Below are 5,733 nucleotides of genomic sequence, written 5' to 3' on the forward strand. Positions count from 1 at the left end.
GTGTGCAGTCGGAAGATATATTCCGCTTGATTCATCAATTTCAAAATTTGAGAAGACATAGACTTTTCTGTCTACCAATTCATTTTCAAACAATTTTGTCAAATAATTCTTGATTGAACAATGAATTTTATCGTACTGCAAAATAAATTAAATATAAAAGATATTAGCATTTACAAAGCTATTAAAAAGAATTGTCTTTGACTTGTGGAATGGTGTACTTATAAAATTAACTTAAAATACGAACTACAAATATTTATAAGAATTTAACTTTGATGTACTGACAGTGTAAAGTAGTTTTACACGTGCATCCAATTACGTAATGACACGTTAGTAAAAATACCTAACTTTTACATTGACCGCGTGAATGGTTATCCAAAAGAACAGATGTGATTGCACGACTGTGTAAAATGCTTTACACTGTCAGTGCATCAAAATTAAACTCTAAACTGAACTTAACGTTACTTGAAAAATTTAGTAAAAGAATCAACTAATCTTATCATCTATTAGAACTATTTCTATGTATGTCCTCTTGATCTTATCAAACTTGGATGGGACTTTTTATAACCTTATAATTTTTGTCTTTATTTTTCATACTTTCTCTTCGTATAATTTACTATAGGTGATACTATTGATAGGATCGTAAATAATTGCCGTTAGGTATAAAAAAAATAGAATAAGGACTATGTCAAAATTATAAATTTTCTAAATGATAAACATGAGAGAAAATTTACTATTACTTATTATATATACTAATAATATGTCAATATTTTTAAAAATATACCAGTAATACTAATAACTTAAAGATAATTGTACTATAGTTATAATAAAATTAGTTATTACTCTAAGCAAATAAAATAAAAAATAAATTTGAAAACTAAAGAAAAAAGATTTGCGGTAATTATGTTTGAAATGTTCCTATGTTTTTTTTCATTCCTTTTTACTTGTCATTCCTTTACGGCAATGTTAGATCAAGAAAACTCTAATTTTAAAATATAATAATGAATATGTCATGTAATAGAAAAATAATAAACTAAAAGGGAATATATATATATATATAGCAGATACAAAAAGACATATTATTGTAGTAAAATATCACACACAACTAGAAAATGGATTAATACAGAAATATTTAGTCTTTATTACAGACGAATTTTTGGTTACCGACGAATTTTGTCCCTCTGTAAAAGTCTCGTCAGAAATTATTTACCGACGGATTTTTTTCCGTCAAAAAATTACCGACGAATTTTTACCAGTTACCGACGGATTTTTTCTCTATAAATTCTCCATCCATTTCCCTGAAACGTCGAACTTTCCAACGAATTTTTCGTCGGTAATTAGCAACAGATTTTCCATCGGTAATTGGAAGGGAAAGCATTTCCAACTCTGAATACAGACGGATTTTCTGTCTGTAAATCTGTTGGTAAGGTAAAATAGTATTTTTATAGATTTTTTCATTGCAAAATAAATCTAATTTCATACAAAGTAAATGTAAATTTAAACAAGTTCATCATATTATCAAATTAAAAGAAAAGTACTATAAACAAACAAGTTAATATAATTCAAAATATAAACAAAATGTATTGATACATCAACTATAATAATAAGTAACAACCATACATCAACAAAGTGTATTGATACATCAACTATAATTCAAAACCTAAACTCAGTGTATTATTCAACCATACTAAATTTATCATGTATTCAAAACATAAACTTTAGTGTATTCTTCTGATAGAAGAGCGCCATTGCGAATCGACTCCTGAGCTGCCTTTGCAGCACCTAACTCCATCTCCAAGTTTGAAATAGTTTTTGTCTAATGTTCTACATTCAACACAATCACATAAGCCTTGAAATGAAAATTTAGCAACACACAATGCAACAGCATCATAGTATAGAACTATGATAACCCCAATATTATTGACCTCATCTTGATTTGTGCATCTTTGATAAGAGTGATATTTTTCTTTTCATAATCAAACAGAATATCTTAATACTTGACCCTTTATCTTATCCCTATCCCTATCAAACTAGCTACATCATTACATGAAATCCATCCTGTTGTAAGAAAATACCACTAGTTTCTATTCAAATAAAAAAGTCCTTAAGCGTCCACTATATAGGGCATTAGCAGTGTGACCAACAAGTGGAGTGACATCTTCCTTTCTCATATATTCAATTATACAGTTTATGTAAGGTACCCACCAAAGTTCATTTTGGTAGAAAATATAAAGCTGCAAATGGCATAAGAGTTTACTTCTTTTCTTAGAGTTTCTTATTCCTACTGCTATTTCATCAAGGCAATGATGGCAGTCAACAAAGTTAGCAAAGACTAAATATAGCAAATTAAAACCAAAGCCTTACAAATGTCTATGAGATTACCTGTGTACTTGGAGCTATACATAAATGCTATTACTAGAATAGCTAGAGGAAGAGTCAACTGGAATATCATGCAGAATCGAATATCATTATAATTTCTGCAACCAACTAAAAGACAGAATTCAAATGAAAACTGGGTAGAAGATGTCCAAGTATGTAAAATTTTTAATACTTCAAGAGAGAGTGGGGTAGAAGATGAAAAGAAAAATAAACTAAAGCAATTTGCAATGCAAAAGACATACTTAAACTACATAATTGCAAGTTTGTCAAACATCATATCATAGAATCATAGTAGCTTCTTCTTAGTAGACCTACAATGATGCATTGTGTGCTCTGTAGTTTATAGCATTGTACACAAATGAATTGCTTCTTGCAATCTTTGATCTTCTGCTCTCACCTCTTTAAATTCAGCAACACAATCACCACAATCAAAGCACAAAAAAGTCTCATACCCTGCAAAATCAAACATGTAATAAAATAATAAAATATATAAATAAAAATATTTGTTTGAAACTGATGACTAACATAGAGTTAATCAAGTGATAGTGGAAGAGAAGCAAGAGAAGAGGCGAGGCAGGTATACATTAATATAAACAATGGTATTATACATTAATATTGTTAGGTTTCAAAGCTCAGTTAATATCCCTTTTTTTTTTTTGGTTTGGAAAAAGGAGAAGAGGAGGGGGACCCTCACCTGTTTCTCAAGCTTCCTAGCTCTCGCCTCCACTTCTTGGCGTTTTTCCTCTGCAACTCTTAACTGTCAATATAATCAAGTAGATATGTTAAATATCACATAATTTGAGTTTAAAACCAACTTTGTTAGGCTAGAAGAGCACCACCTTTTCTAATATAACCTCATTCTCCTCTTGTAGCATATTCAGCTGTAAAATAAAAGATGAATCAGTTTCAAAGCACATACTTTATGAATTACCAAATCAGCACCAGTATAAAGATTATAAGATTCACTTGTAATCCACTTGACAAAAAAGTGAAAAGGAAAAGAATAGCCGACAGTCAACAAAAGATAAATGAGTTATGGCTTGACCTCTTTTTTATCCCAAGTGTACAAGGAGGCAAAACTAGTAAGAGAATTCTTCATTTCATCCTTGATAAAAATAACATTGAGTCATTATGGATTGGCCTCCTTTGTTTCTCAACAAAAGTTTACAGCCTTAAATGTCATCTTTTCAAAGCGATCATAATTTAGTATATATGATTAAGCTTGTCTAATGACATATCTATCATTTATCTATACGCCTAACTAGTTCTTAAGGTAGCCGTATTTTAAATTTTTAACTGATGTTGTTTTAATAACTAGATGCTGCATCTAATTCTATTTTAACACTTCCAAATATTTTATGGATCCAATTTTCAAATTTATCAAAGACTACAAAAGCAATGTCAAACCTAATGAAATGTAATGTATTATTGATAATTCCTTATCATTAGGAAACCCGAGACATAAAACTCAATTTATAGCACTCTAAATACTGGACATTGTAGAACAAAATAGCTGCAACATCAAACTAGCCTTACAGTTGCAGCCTTACCCATAGTTACTGAAATCCTGGTCCAGGAAGTATGCAGCTCATTGCATCACACAACATGCTACTTTTTATTAAGGACATAGAACAGTCTGAAACATCAAAAACTACCTACTTGGAAACGATATATATTATCAAAGGAAGTTAGAAACTTCAGAAATTTACTTGCTAGGGAAGTTGACAGTTGGCACCGTTAAAGTCTGAATAGAAGTGCCACTGAAGTATTAGAAGAGTCTTAGCCCACTAGTTCTTTAAAATTTATGATGATTCATCTTTATAGTAATAATTAATGCCCAAACCTGGAAATGCTACAAGCCTACAAGACGTATAAAACCTTGTTTAATTCCAATAGCTGCAAATCATAATTAGTACGGCTGGGGAAAGTAAGTAATGCTTACAACTTTTTCTCTCGGTTCCGATTGGAAGGAGGATCAATTGGAGGAACAACCATAGGTGTTCGGATTGTGGATTTGCTCGGCGGAGGTACTATTGCTGCCGCAGAGCAAACCGAAACTGTCGGTCGTCTAGCTGAGGTTGATCGTACCGAAAGAGTATGCTCTGCAAAGTTCCGGCCTAACTAAACGAAAAGTACAAAAATCTAATTAGCACAGGAAGAACGAGGTGAATAACAATTGAATCAGATCCATAATTTTAACACTTAGATCACACTCAATCACTGTCAATGGCGCCAAACCAAGATAGATGTATGGTTGGCTAAGAAAACCAATAAGAAACTTAAAAATCGTCCATCGAATGGAAATTAATTATAACTTAGACTTATAAACAAAATCAATAACATCAAGTGAATATTCATATATTTATCTAATGGAATCAGAGGATTGGAGTTCCTTCACAGAAAACTTGCCATCTCTGTCTCTGTAATAATACCCTAAATTATTTTGAGAAGATAGAAACTGCAAAGAAAAATTGATAAACCTAAAATTGGCACAGAAAATCAAGCCCTAAGCAACAGAATCATAAAATCAGAGTATACCTCTTTATAGCCGTGGAGCGTTGCCTGGGGGAGCCTGGTGGTTGCTCCGAGGAGAATCTCACGGATGACAATGTTGGACACGGTGGCGAAGAGGTGGAAGAAAAATGCCAAGGGTGCCCAAAGGAGGAGGAGAAGCACGTGGGGACGAGGAGGAGGCTCTGGGAGCGAAATTGGCGGAGGTGTATGAAGTGAAGGGGTAGGAAAAGGAGAGGAGAATGACATCTGGTTTCTGAAGGAAGGTGAAGCCACAACGGCCATTATAGAATTGATTCGAATTAGATGTGACTGAAACTCGTGCGATGAGGAGACGCAAGCGGCGGCGGCAGTGGGGGAAGAAGAAGCTCATGGACGTAAGTCTCCATTATGATTTCAAATGAGAAGAATTAAAAAATTGAAAGCCATGCAAAACCATACCTGAACTGGTGGATGAGGATGACCAGCGAATGGCTGTTGCTGAGGTCAGTGATGAGATCGTGGACGGAGCGATGGAGAGAGCGGCGGTAGTGAAAGAAGCTTTGGTGATGGAGAGAGCATTGGACGGAGAGAGGAAGAAGCTCTTTGGCGGCGATTTGTGTGGAGTGTGAATCGATCGAGAGGATAGGATCTGAGTTAGGGTTAACTCAATATTTTCGACGGAAAATTTTAAATTACATACAGATTTTTTATCTGTAATAATTTAATAAACGTAACGTTTTTGTTCATTTAATTACAAATGGATTTTTTGTCTGTAACCATTTTCCATGAAAAAAATTAATTTTTTTGACAGAATTATCAATGGATTCTCTTTTTCATCTGTAATTTATGCTAATTCATTTTTTT

The 5,733-nt window shown here is 32.9% G+C and overlaps 1 long non-coding RNA gene across 2 annotated transcripts; it reads right to left on the minus strand.

Moving 5' to 3' along the window:
• Positions 3,119-4,427, minus strand: LOC107634405. Of its 2 annotated transcripts, none has more exons than XR_002358430.1 (3): positions 4,322-4,427; positions 4,086-4,236; positions 3,119-3,257 (listed from the first exon to the last, which is right to left on the minus strand). It is a non-coding gene; the product is annotated as an uncharacterized LOC107634405 (long non-coding RNA). The 2 variants fall into 2 exon arrangements; XR_002358429.1 differs by having other exon boundaries at positions 4,319-4,427.

This window comes from Arachis ipaensis, chromosome B03 (assembly GCF_000816755.2).
Source record: "Arachis ipaensis cultivar K30076 chromosome B03, Araip1.1, whole genome shotgun sequence".
Classification (NCBI taxonomy): domain Eukaryota; kingdom Viridiplantae; phylum Streptophyta; class Magnoliopsida; order Fabales; family Fabaceae; genus Arachis; species Arachis ipaensis.